This window comes from Mobula hypostoma, chromosome 17 (assembly GCF_963921235.1).
Source record: "Mobula hypostoma chromosome 17, sMobHyp1.1, whole genome shotgun sequence".
NCBI lineage: Eukaryota > Metazoa > Chordata > Chondrichthyes > Myliobatiformes > Myliobatidae > Mobula > Mobula hypostoma.
The window spans coordinates 40530672-40544907 of record NC_086113.1 but is presented as its reverse complement, the minus strand read 5'-3'; the positions used below and the strand labels follow the sequence as shown (position 1 = coordinate 40544907).

General features: G+C 40.4%; 1 protein-coding gene across 10 annotated transcripts in view; it reads left to right on the top strand.

The window, feature by feature from the left end:
• Positions 1–14236, top strand: part of LOC134357955 (aryl hydrocarbon receptor-like) — a 196967-nt gene that overhangs the window by 10211 nt on the left and 172520 nt on the right. For 2 of the 10 annotated variants that reach the window (XM_063069771.1, XM_063069773.1), the window contains exon 3: positions 10777–10906. The exons of the other annotated variants lie outside the window; for them this stretch is intronic. The gene's annotated coding sequence lies outside the window, so the exon portion shown is untranslated. The remainder of the gene's footprint in view (positions 1–10776; positions 10907–14236) is intronic. 10 annotated transcript variants of the gene reach the window in all.

The window sequence follows — 14236 nt, the reverse complement described above, 5'->3', positions numbered from 1 at the left end:
GCTTACATGATCATACCACTGGGAAAGTGGCATTGTTACAATCTGGATTCTCCCTCTTAAGTTTTTCTCAAGTTATACAGAAAGAGTGAAATGACTTGAACTCTCAGTCTCAAAAAGCCTCCTGCTCTCAAGCACAGAGAGTCATGATTTTCATTACTTGTTGTGAACAGACTATAAGGATTGCATTTATTTGACTGATATTCCTTTGCACTTTGAAGATTGAGATTGATCAAATTAAAATGTTTAAAAATAAACCAAGGCTTTGACAGGGAGGAAATTTGTACAAACAGTCTATTTTTTCAGTATAATTCCTGTGAAAATTGGTCGCTTTTGGAGTGCAATGCAATTGTGGTGATTTCTAGGTCAAATTACATCACAACTTAAGTTTAAAAAAGTCTCTGCTGGATGCCTTTTGCACACATGCAAATGATACGATTTTCAGGCAGGATTTTAGAGCATGAGCTGTGAAATTATGTCAAAGTCTGTTTTTGGGGCACTCTTAGAATAACCACATTTTGTCCTTGAGCCAGAGACAGAATTTCTCTTACCTACCTTCCCTCCTTCATTCTAGTGCCCAAAGGTCTTCCCACCCTCACTGATGAGACATTCTCACCAACCCTCTGGGTGAGATCTATGTTTCTAACTGATATCTTACTCTGACCATGATCTCTCAGATGCTTCTGAATCTTTCCTCATTTCCTCTAAATCTTTGCCAGAACTTCTGACCCAGTCTCTCCTGTTGCTCCTTGACGATGATGTCAGTTCTTCATTCTGACCCAAGACTGGCTGTCTCCTAACCAAGGTCTCAGTTGTGCCTCCCAACCTGCAGCTGAAGCCAGGAATTGACCTCCCTCATTTTTATCCCAGGACTGGAATTACCTGGTATCCTCCACTGCATGCTCCATAGTGGTGCAACACACTAAGAAAAATTGTAAGAACTTTAGGTACGACTTTGCTGAGGCATGCCCACAGCCAAAAAAATATTGTAGATATACGTCTCTTTGAGCCTTGATAAGAAAAGACCTGATATTTGATCTTGCACACTGCAGTTGCCAAAATGACAAATGGGCATAATTAAAGAAAATCAGACAATAAGCCACAGACTTAATGTGTCACTATGATACTTAGCATACAATATCCAACAGAACCCCAAACATATTTTCTGTGTCAATATTTTGAGCAACGCAATAAAATGTAATATTCTTTTAGGAGTTCAGCTCTAGGTGCAGTCACAACTCTGCAATGGGAATCTCTTGGGTTTTAGAGAATATATAGATCATTGAAAAGGCTTGAAGAAAATGGAGGAAAGTTGATTTGGCCAGAATGGGCAAGATTTTAGATCTCTCAGACAAATAGAGCCCCAGTAACTTACAGAAACATTCACACGCTCTGTGGGGCTCAGTTGAAAGTCCCTCGTATAACGTTTACTCAGAGGACATTGAACATAAGGTAATGATGGAATTAGATGGTAGGGGTTGGTCAAATGTACAAAATATGTTTTTGTGAGGTATGAGGAAATTACGTGTTGGCGTATGAGTGTAATTATTGCCATTTTATTTTGAATTTGGGTGCTAATAGTGAACTGCAGTGATCCAGTATATTTTGTTCCCTTCTGATAACCGTGAACACTTAAAATTTACAGGCACTTACAGACCCTCCCCCCCCCCCCATTTGACAACTCTGACTTCCATTTCCCCAGCATTACACCCTGTGGCTTTGCTTGTCCCAAATCCAGAACTTCATTCTAAATTCTTCTATTTCTCTGGAACTTTTCTAGTTTTCAAAACAATCCTCAGAAGCTTCTATTTACCTTTGCAAAATATCTTTATAAGATTTGGCTTGAAGTTTTATGTGTTCTCATCATTCTTTACAATTCAGTGGGAAGCCATTCAGCCCATTCAGCCAATGCTGGGTCTCAGGGCAACCCCGTTAATCCTACTCTCCCAGAAATCTATTCTCCCCCACGTGTACAACAACTTTCTTTTCACTATGACCAATGAACTAATTTAGGTACCAATTAACCTACCAACAAGAATTGCACTTTTGCAACGTATCCTTGAAATACACATCAGCAGAAAGAGTTAACTTAACAATTGTCAAACCTGAGAAAGAGACGGTGTAAATTGCCCATGACCATTGTACCATTGCCCTTTTGACATACGTTTTTTATCTCCTGTTTAATTTGTAGACCACATCTTTGCTACTGTTCAGAGGTCCTCCCATCAGGGTCCTTTTACCCTTGCAGTTTCTTAGCTCTGCCCACAACTATTCTACACCTTCCAATCCTATGTCATCTCTTTCTGTTTTTTACCAACAAAGCAGCACCACCCCCTCTGCCTGTCCCTTTGATACAATGTGTATCCTTGTACGTTAAGCTCCCAGCTATGATCTTCTTTCAGCCATGATTCAGTGATGCCCACGTCACACATACCAATCTGTAACTGTGTTACAAGTTCATCTACCTTATTTTGTATTCTGCATGCATTCAAATTTAACACCTTCAGTCTTGTATTCATTATCTTTTTCGATTTTGTCCCCCTTTTACATTGCAGCTCATCCTGTTGACTGTAATTTTGCCCTATCGGGTTTCCCTGGTTTGTAAAAACTGTCTATTTCATCTGAATTAACTTCTAAGACAGGTTCTTTCTGGTCTAAATATTCACAAAATTGCAGTATACTCATCCCTAATATGGTGACCACAAGCCCATTTACTTTGAATTTGTAAGATATCCATGTGTGTTTTCTCCTTGCCCATTACACATATTGCTTTCAATTCAAACCATTCTTGATAAAGAATACTGCAAACAAAAGGTCTAAATGAGCAGTAGCATTCAAGTGAACACTGTAACACTATAGTCCTGTAACACGACTTGACTGTTTGAGAAATTTTGAGAAATTTTTAATGAAAGGGTGTGTAATCATTGCAGATAAATTACCAGAAATAAGGTGATTATATGTATATGCATGCCAGCATTGCATTCTGTTCCATTACATTTAATGGAACTAATTTAAAGAGTATAAAACAGAATTTAACTTTGTGAATTCACAACCTCATTACATAAAACTTACACACAAGCAAGTCTCTCAGCCCAACTGGTGTATGCCAGTGTTATATTTTCCACATGATTCTCCTCCAAATCTTTACATCACAAAATATTTCTGCTACTTTCTTCCTCAAGCAGCTTCCCTTTAAGTGAATAAATGCTATTCACCTCAATCACTCCACATGGAAACAAGTTCCACATTCTAACTATTTTTTTGTAGAACGAAACTTCTCCTTGATTTCTCATTTTCTGAGTTTGTATGTTCAGCAATTACAATCTCATCGTCGATTATTTCTGTTCTTGCATACACCCCAGCGTAGAAGACAATTCAGTGTCAATTTTGTATTGTAAGATCTCAGCTCCTGGACTCTTATGAAAGTAGATATATTTTCATTTCTCAGACAAGGTGAGAAAACTATAGCTAGTTTCATGCTCCTAAGTAGCCTGGACTCCAAATGAAGAAGACTACTTCCTTTTCTGTCAAATCTCTTATCATGTTTGCTCTGATAAGGCATAAGCCCGTTCCTAGTATGTTCACCAAAATCATGACATCTAGAAACTCACCCACCGGATTCCAAGAAATTACAGGAAAATGTTTATTCCAATGTTTGAGGGAACTTGCATTTTATTGCTGAATTATGGATAGTGAAAAATTATAGTCTGTCCAGCTTTATGCAGCTGTGGATAACAGAAAGTGAGAATACATTCTTCCTATTTTTTACCACGGTTTAGCAGTAGATGGTCATTGTAGAACTCATTGCTGTACTTCATATTCCAGGAACAACAAATAGAAATTATTTTCATATTTACGTCTACCAAGCTCCAACACAGTAAATGTTTCCCTTGTGTGCAAATTATTTCTTTACAAATTGTAGACTTAGCTTCAGAATGTCTTGGTGCAGATTTGATACCTTGGCCTAGATTTAACAATTTGTTTTTTTTAAATCACTTGCAAATTCCAGTTTATTGAAAAGTATCTAGTTTATGAAGATTGTTATCACCTAGTATTGAATAACTTATAGCTAATCTGATGCCTTTGTAAGTAGTGCCAATATATAAAGTCAATGCATGGCTGCAATCTTCTACTTCAAAACTCAACCAATGTTCGAAGGACAAATCTCCACTGCAGATTCAGCAGTGATTGTGGAGTTTATCCACTTGGAGGAATGGGATGGATACCTGATACTTTGGATCAATTCCTAATACCACTTTTAATATTATATTCCCACACCCCCATGGTAACTGATATGGAGAGTTCAGTGGCAGAACAATTTTCTGGGTTCCCAGTAACATTCCTTAGTTAAACTCAGTTGACTCATAAGCTCTCAGCCAATCCCACATCTTTAAGAGATTATGAAACAAGTACCTTGTTTTTGAATAGTTAAACATGATAGACAAAAGCATTTGTCATCTAATCTTGGATTCTGTTTCCTTATTTTCAAATATAGTCTGAATTACTTCCAAAATGTTTATACAAAGATTCATAAAATATATATATTCATAATACTTTTTGCCCTCCTCAACACTGATGATGGTTTGGACTTGTGTATACGTTGACTGAAGAGTTGATTGCTTCCCCAATTGACAATAATTAGCCATTTAAGTTTTCATATCTGTCTAGCAGCTTCCTTTCTTACATCTCCCACTCTATACCCCAAGTAAAATTTCAATGACTTTTTATTTAGAGCATTATCTTACCTTTGAGACATGCTATTTTGGGACTTGTTTAATATAATTTTAAAATCTGGAGAGTAAGAAAACTTTCTTAGGGTATCTCTGATTTGAACCCTAACAGTATAGTTAAAACTGCTCGGGCTAAGTTTACTAAAACAATCATGTAAAACAATAGCAATTAAAATGAAATCTCTTCCATGCAGCCTTTTCTGAACTGTTCCCTCCCAATGAGTTTTCAAACTGATATCTGTGAGGCATTTTCTTTCCTAGCAAGTAATCTAGGATTAATAGATTTACGTTATATGTGGATATTGAGAATAACTGAACCAGGATGAGTAAATTAATCCAAGAGGCAGATCAGCTAGGATCTAACAGAATGTGGGTTCAGGATCAACAAGCTGAGTGTACTTTTCCTGCTCCCTTTTTCTTATTCTATTTATCCTGCCTAAAGTACTCCAAAAACTTTCCAACTCATTCCACTATCTCTTTTAATGGCATCATGATTCAGGGAGCCATTCGAGATGCTGGAGGGAAGAGGAAATATAATCAGGGGAGTAGGCACAATTCTCTGTCTCAAGGATCAACAGCCCTGAAGGTTGTGTTGCCTGTCTGATGCCCAGGTTTGGAACATCTTCTCTGAACTACAGAGGAATTTGAAGGATGAGGGAAAAGATCCATTTGTTGTGGTCCATGTGAGTACCAATAGGTAGGAAAACAAAAAAAATTCTGCTAAGGGAATTTAAGCAGCTAGGGATGAAATTAAAAAGCAGAACCAAATAAATAATAATTTCTGGATTGTGCAAATTGGCATGGCAGCAATAGAATTAGAGAGCAAAATGAGTGGCTCAAAGATTGATGTGGGAGAAGTCTGTTTAAATTCTTGGGACATTGGGTCCAATATTGGGGAAGCAGGGAGTTGTCTGATGGGATGATCTTGACCTGAACAATGCTGGGACCAACCCTTTGGAAATTTGCACTGTCCACTGCAGCAGCATGACCTTTACAAAGGGTCGGAGCTGTTAGTTACAAAATTAAACTTCCAAAACATGTTCCTTGCTCAACTTCTGGTTGTAAACAAGAACCAGTCTTCAGTCCTCAATATAAATTGCAGAAGAAATAGGTTTGAAGTGAAAAGGATACTTGGGCTGGCTGCTAAGAAATGTGGTTTGCAAAGTGAAGTGACCATGAGGGTTCCTGCCTGCATTAGCCAAGCACAACACAATGGGGTTATGGTAAAACTACAGCTGTTATTTGCACCATTGTCTTCAGGAACTTTTAGACCAGGAGTTCCAATCTTTTTTATGCCATGGACCCCTACCATTAAGTGAAGACTCCCTGGATGCCGGGTTGGGAACCCCTATTTTAGACTATCTGAGGAAATTAGTTTGTCCCAGTAAAGGTATCTGGAAAACATGACATGCAGATGATGTCATCCAGCAGAAAACAATACAAATATTGGGAAGCATTAGGGATTGTTGGGAATGACAAGAATGACAGAAAAATGAGGTGACAGAAAAAAGAATTAGAATTCATTCCTCAGTCCTTGGTTTGTGAGATAGATGACTCCATCTGCAACTCGTTCTTTTAGTTCATAAGAATTATACCTTGTTTGGAAACACTTCGTAGCTTATAACTTCTTTGTAACTCAAAAATCTATTATAAATTAGGAAACCTCTAAATGTGTATCATTAAAAATAATATAATTTATATTTACACTAGTTCATTAGCTGGAAGTATCTCCTCCTTGGTAGGGAAGGGGGTCCTACAACTCAAGCTGTGGGTATTGGCAGGTATGCCTTGCCACAGAGATTAGACAGGGAAGTGAGTCCTGAAGAGTAGATGTCTACAGGTACCCTCTATAGTAATGGTACCTGTAGACATCTATATCAGGTAGGGCGTAAAATCCTCTTTTGGGTTTAGGGCTTTGTGGACAGGGAACCCAATACAATCACATCAGGGTCTTAGTGAATTGCCTAACCAGAGCTGTGGATATGAGAAAGGGGCTGGGCTCAACAGATTGGAAAATAAACAGATAAAGGGAAGGAGATTGCAGGTGGGGTCACTGAAGTCTCCTCCGGAAAAGGATAAGAATTTAACTTCAGAGAACACAGAGACAAAGTTGATAAGAGGGGCGGTAAATACAGGACTAAACGTGTTATATTTGAATGCACACAGCACATGAAACAAGGTACATGAGCTTATAGTACATTTAACAATCACAGTTACAACATTATTTGCAGCACAGAGTTGTGGCTAGAAGAAGATCAGAGCTAGGGAGCTGTTAGATTAGGATGTAGAACTGGTACTTTTATTGTACTTTTCTTGTAGTTTAACTTTCATATATTTGCTTCTATTTTTATATAATCACCTATATAGACTATGGTCAACACGCTCCTAGCAGACAGCGGCGCGTCTAATGTAGATGAACTGAACACACTGATGAGGGAGAGGGAGAGGCCATTGTGCTTGACGCCGGCCCCCTAGGCCTGAGTCGACGTAGTAGTAGTAGAATATACGAGGGGTGATTGATAAGTTTGTGGCCTAAGGTAGGAGGAGTCAATTTTAGAAAACCTAGCACATTTATTTTTCAACATAGTCCCCTTCTATATTTACACACTTAGTCCAGCGGTCGTGGAGCATACAGATCTTGGACCTCCAGAAAGTGTCCACAGCAGAGGTGATTGATAAGTTCGTGGCCTAAGGTAGAAGGAGATGAGTTATACAGCTCTTGTTACATGCACATGCAGTTCAACGCTTTGAGTGATTATGCAGAAAGTTTGAAGTTAATAACTTATCTCTTTCTACCTTAGATCACAAACTTATCAATCACCCCTCCTGTGTGTGGTTGTTCATCCAATTTTCCAGTAATTGTAGTACAGCTGCTTCTGACATTTTCAAGAAGCTTCTTAATTTTCTGGAGTAGATGTCTCATAAGTCAAATCTAGCTTTTTTGTAGGTTAATTCCATCAGTGGAACATTGTTGCTGCCTTTTTAGTCGGAGCTAGTTTTTTCTTGCATATGATGACCTCTAATCGTTTGTTCTCCGCTTTTCTTTTTAATTCATTCTTTTGTTCCTGTAACACGTAATGTAATGGCTGTAAGCAACAAGTTTTATTCCTCATTCTTGACTTTTGAACCTCTGGATCACAAAAATGTCAGGATCCAACAGAGCTAAACATCCAAAGACATACTGTATACCCTATTGAAAAGACAGGCGGGTGTGTAGAGGGGGTGGGATGGCTCTGGTGGTAAAAAAAGAAATCAAATCCCTTGCAAGATATGAATAGAATCAGAAGATGTAGAATCCTTGTGGGCAGAGTTAAGAGGGTAAAAGTACCCTGATGGGAGATTATATATAAGCCTCAGAATAGTAGCCAGGATGTGGTATACAAATTAGATGGATAGATAGATAGATAGATATACTTTATTGATCCCGAGGGAAATTGGGTTTCGTTACAGCCACACCAACCAAGAATAGAGCATAAATATAGCAATTTAAAAACCACAAACAATCAAACAACAAAATGCAAACTATGCCAGATGGAAAATAAGTCCAGGACCAGTCTATTGGCTCAGGGTGTCTGACTCTCCACGGGAGGAGCTGCACGTTCGATGGCCACAGGCAGGAATGACCTCCCGTGCCGCCCAGTGTTGTATCTCGGTGGAATATGGCCGAAGTCCAACAGTAAAAAGTTCAATATCCGGTCTACAAACACGTTCCTCGATCGTAATATGACCCGGATTGCACCATCTGTTGTTAACCAGAACAGTAAGCACCCAACTCCTTTACACTTACAACAGGAGATAAAAAAAAGGCACATAAAAAAGGAAATGCTACAGTGGTCAGGGGAGACTTAAATATACAGACCGACTGAGAAAATCAGGATGGCACTAGATCCGAAGGGAAGGTATTTGTAGATTTTTTTTTAGAGAAGTATAGTCAAGCCTACCAGGCATAAGGCAATTTTGGATTGGGTGTTCTTTAACGAACCAGATTTGATTAGAGAACTTAAGGTAAAGAAACACAGAGGAAGCAGAGACCACAAGGTGATAGAATTCACCCTGCAGTTTAAGAGGAAGAAGCTAATATTAGATGAATTGATGCTATAATTGAATAAAGGTAACTCCAGAAGCAGGAGGGAGAAGCTGGCCAAAGTTGATTGGAAGCAGACTCAAGCAGGGCTGATGATAGAGTAGCGATGGCAGGAGTTTCTGGGAGTAACCATTGAGTACATCAACATGAAACACTGTCGCAGAAGAGCAGCATCCATCACCAGAGATCCCCACCACACAGAACATGCTCTCTTCTCGCTGCTGCCATCAGGAAGAAGGTACAAGAGCCTCAGGACTTACACCACCAGGTTAAGGAGCAAATGCTACCACTCAGGCAACAGGCTCTTGAACCAAGGGGGAAAATTTCACTCCATTTCACTTGCCCCATCAATGAAATGTTCCCACAATCAATGCACTCACTTTCAAGGAATCGTCATCTCATGTTCTCAGTATTTATTGCTTATTTATTATAATCATTTCTTTCTTTTTGTACTTGCACAGTTTGTTGCCTTCCGCATTCTGGTTTAATGCCCAAGTTGGGTAGCCTTTCACTGATAGTTATTATTCTATAGATTTATTGAGTATGCCCATAAGAAAATGATTCTCAGGTTGTATATGGTGATGTGTATGTACTCTGATAAAACAATTTAATTTGAACTTGAAATTTTAATTTGATTTGGAAAGCACTGGATCAATTCATCACAAAGCAGAAGAAGCATTCTAAAGGGACTTTAAGGAAACTGAAGCTGACAAGGGAAGTCAAAGACAGCATAAAAGCATAAGAGATGGCACACAGTATTGCAAAACCTACCTGGAAGATGGAGTATTGGGAAACTTTAAAAAAAAACAAAAGAAGACAAAAAGAAAGCAAAAAGGGGAGGAAAAAAATGACACATGTCATACTGAACTGTGAGACAGACTCGAGGTGACATTTGGCCGACTCCTGCTACTTCCTTGTGCTCTTCTGCACAAACCGTGCAGACCAGCTTCCACGTGAATGGTACACACAAATGTCTCAGGCATGTGACAAATGGTGTTAGGTATCAGCCACGTGTTCAGTTGCTTCCATCCTTTAAGGCATGAGGAACCAAGAGGAAAATCACACACTAACTTGCAGCACCTCCAAAGTCCACAGCATTTCACCGATAGAATCGGAAGTGGGGTGGCCGAAGTTGATCAGATCAGCAGATTTTTTGATGGCTGATCTTGCTGGGATGGCTGGGCTGGGTGGCCCAGAGAAGGAGTGTGCTCTTAGGGGTGGGGAGGGTCATCTTCTAGGGCTTTGTGGTATGGGCTGGGCTGGGCTGGGCTGGGCTGGGCTTGAAGGGGATTTCATTGGGCTGGGTTTTTCTGAAGATGACACTACAGCTTGAGATCAGCTCATTTCCTGTGGCTGAGGTTTCGCCAGCATCATGGGGGCCTGCTTTAGCAAGTATCATCAGGTACATATGCACAGGAAGAAAATCCCAGAATCAGCACTCAGCCTGCGTTGCCTTCCACCGCTCCTGTGTGATGCCAGAGTTAAGAGGAAAATCACAGGTCTTGTGCAACTTGCAAAAAGTCCCGAATTGTAATTTTTTGTTTTTCATTCAGATTGAATTGCAACACTTAAACATGACAGTTTGTTGCTGTTTGAAGGGTGTAAATTGCTGCAGTAGCCAACACCTTCATACTGCACTGAGTGTCAGCAGGAATATATGCTCAGGTCTCTGGAATTAGGATCAAACACTGCACCTTTAGTCTAACTGAAGTGTACTACCACTGTACCATATCAAACAGCTCAATGCACGATGCAGAGCTGTTTTCCCTGATTATCCATATAGTCAGTAGGCAGGCTGTTACAGTGTGTGTTGATTATAATGATGCTTTCTATTTTCTGGAAAAGATTTGAAAATTTCTTTTGATCTATGTGGTTTACTGATATAAAGAAGCTCTCTAAAGTCTGATCACAGAAACCAAAAAGAAACAAAGCAGTCCAGGGGTTTACAACTTTCCTGTATTGCAGGAACTGCAAAGGGAATTAGTAACACACATAAAAGTTGCTGGTGAACGCAGCAGGCCAGGCAGCATCTCTAGGAAGAGGTGCAGTCGACGTTTCGGGCCAAGACCCTTCGTCAGGACTAACTGAAGGAAGAGTGAGTAAGGGATTTGAAAATGGGAGGGGGAGGGGGAGATGCAAAATGATAGGAGAAGACAGGAGGGGGAGGGATGAAGCCAAGAGCTGGACAGGTGATTGGCAAAAGGGATACGAGAGGATCATGGGACAGGAGGCCTAGGGAGAAGGAAAAGGGGGAGGGGGGAAAGCCCAGAGGGTGGGCAAGGGGTATAGTGAGAGGGACAGAGAGAGAAAAAGGAAAGAGAGAAAAATAATGTGTGTATATAAATAAATAAATAATGGATGGGGTACGAGGGGGAGGTGGGGCATTAGCGGAAGTTTGAGAAGTCAATGTTCATGCCATCAGGTTGGAGGCTACCCAGACGGAATATAAGGTGTTGCTCCTCCAACTTGAGTGTGGCTTCATCTTTACAGTAGAGGAGGCCGTGGATAGACATGTCAGAATGGGAATGGGATGTGGAATTAAAATGTGTGGCCACTGGGGGATCCTGCTTTCTCTGGCGGACAGAGTGTAGGTGTTCAGCAAAACGGTCTCCCAGTCTGCATCGGGTCTTGCCAATATATAGAAGGCCGCACCGGGAGCACCGGACGCAGTATATCACCCCAGCTGACTCACAGGTGAAGGGTCGCCTCACCTGGAAGGACTGTCTGGGGCCCTGAATGGCGGTGAGGGAATTAGTGTTTTTTTATGCTGAGTTAAGGTGATCCATCAGAGTGAATTTTTGCTAACTTGTTCATTTATTCTTGTAACAGTGCATGCACAGAAAATATATTATTCCCGCCGATCTCATTTACGGGTTTATGTCTTACAAACATGACCCAGAAAAAAATGATGCTTGGCAGCATCGTCAGGAAAGCTGGATGCTAGCCTTCAGTCTCCTACAGAGCAACCGTCAGGGTAGTCATAGAACTAGGCAGCTAAATCCTAAACCAGTATTGTCAAAGTGGTGACATTTGAAAAGTACTTTTTGGTCTGTAGCATCCTTTGACAGCTCCTGCACTTGTGTGAGATTCTACCGTATGTTAATACAAGTTACAAACACAAGAGATTCTGCAGATATTGGAAATCCGGAGTAACACAAAATGCTGGTGGAACTCCACGGGTCAGGGAGCGTCGGTGGAAAGAAATACACGGTCGATGTTTTAGACCAATGCCCTTCGTCAGGACGGGAAAAGAAGGGGGAAGAATCCAGAATGAGAAGCTGGGAGGACGAATAGGAGCCCAAGCTCACTGGTGATGGCTGAAGCCTGAAGGGTTGGTGGGGCAGGGGGGAGGATGAAGTAAGAAGCTGAGAGCTGATAGGTGGAAAAGGTAAACAGCTGAAGAAAAAGGAATCTGATAGGAAAGAAGAGTAGACCTTGGGAGAAGAGGAAGCAGGAGGGACACCAGAGGGAGGTGATATGCCGGTGAGGAGAAGAGGAGTAAGAGGGGAACCAGAATAAAGTTATTTCTTTTCTTCTAAGTTGGTTCTTCCATCCCACGATAGTAAGATAACTTTCTCTGCTATATATTGCCAACTCAGCTGTTTAGCTTTATGCATGTAGACTGGTTCAGACCACAGAATGACTTGGGTACATTATGTAGCACTCCAAATGTAGCAGTTGGTGGAGTCTACCGTCAACAGGTGTGGTGCTATAGAAGTCTACCTTGTCTGTTAACACTTACCTTGCTCTTTTGTGATGGAATCTATAGATTATGAAGACCTGTTTAAGTATCTTTTAAATACTAGGCAATGTAGTGAAGTACCTGTTCTCTTGTTCATTCCCTGCAATCTGAGGAGGCGATAGTTTCTTGAGTGCCCTCACTATTCTATTTTTGAGATACATTTCAAGTTTTTTTTGTGACATAGCCATTGAAGTTGATTTTGATCTTCACTATCTTGTTGAGATTAGTGAGATAGGGACAAATGACATTCTCCTTCATAGAAATATTTAGATAGTCTCTCGAATAGGCAAGGAGACAGATCTAATGTGAGCAAATAAGATTAGTGACGGTGGCCAAAATGTTCAGCACATACACAGTATGTTGAAGGTCTTTTTCTCTTCTGGACAGATCTATGGCTCTGTGCAGTACACACAAAATGCTGGAAGAAATCAGGTCAGGTAGCACCTATTGAGGGGAATTGTCGATGTTTTGGGCTCAGACCCTTCATCAGGACTGGAAAGAAAGGGAACAGGATCCAGCTGAGAAGGTGAGGTGTATAAGCTGGTAGGTGAGAGGTGAGACCAGTTGAGGGTGAAGGTGGTAGATGGGGCAGGGGATGATGTAACAAGCTGGAAGGTGATGGGTGGAAGAAGTAAAGGGCTGAAGAAGGGGGAATCTAACAGCAGAGGACAGTGGATCATGAAGAAAAGAGAATGAGGAGGTGATGGGGCAGGTCATGGGGTAGAGAAGAAAAAGGTTGAGTAGATAACCAGAATGGGAAATAGAAAAAGAGAGGATGGGGAAGGAAATAAAGAGGGGTGTGGGGAGGGGGCAGTAATTGCCGGAGTTAGAGAAATTTTCATTCATGCCATCAGGTTGGAGGCTATCCAGATGGAATTTGAGTTGTTGCACCTCCAATCTAAGTTTGGCTTTAATGTGGCAATAGAGGAGGCTGGTAATTACTCCACAACTACCTGAGTTCTCACTTCCTTGAATTTGATACAGTAATATGGAGAAGAATCTGGACATATGCAGAGGCATCTAAAATCATGCATCAAACAGTTGGAATCCACTTGTTTAAAATTTAATTCTGTACATCTTCAAAAACTTGTGCAAATTTAAACTTTCACAATGTTTGTAAAGCTTCATAAGAATGATATAAGTAGAAGCAGCAGTAGGTCATTTGGCTCTTCACATTTATTCCACCATGCTGTAAAATCATGGCAGATCTTTTACCTCAGTATCACTAACTCATTGATTCCTTTAATATGCAAAAAAGCTTTCTATCCCTTGTCTTGAATATATTCTGGATCTGAGCCCCCCACAACTCTCTTTCAATTTCCAAAGAATTGCTTTTCTCTAGAGAAGACATTTCACACCATCCTGAATTTAAAAGCTGTACCCTGCTCCACCCAACAGTAATCTCATCCCTTCAGCTACTATGTCAAGTCCTGTAGAAATTTTGTATGTTGACTTTCAATAGTTCATGCATAAAGGCAGCTCAAGTCCTCTGAAAACCGCAGTTTTTCAATCCCTCACCGTTTATAAAATATTCCAAAATTTAATCCTTTTCTGTGGAAACTGATGGCCTCACATTTTCTACATTACATTCTAAATGCTATTTTCTCAGTTATTCTTTTAACCTCCCTATATCCCCTTGAAAGCTCTCTAATCCTGTTCACAGTCACAAAGCAATCAAACTTC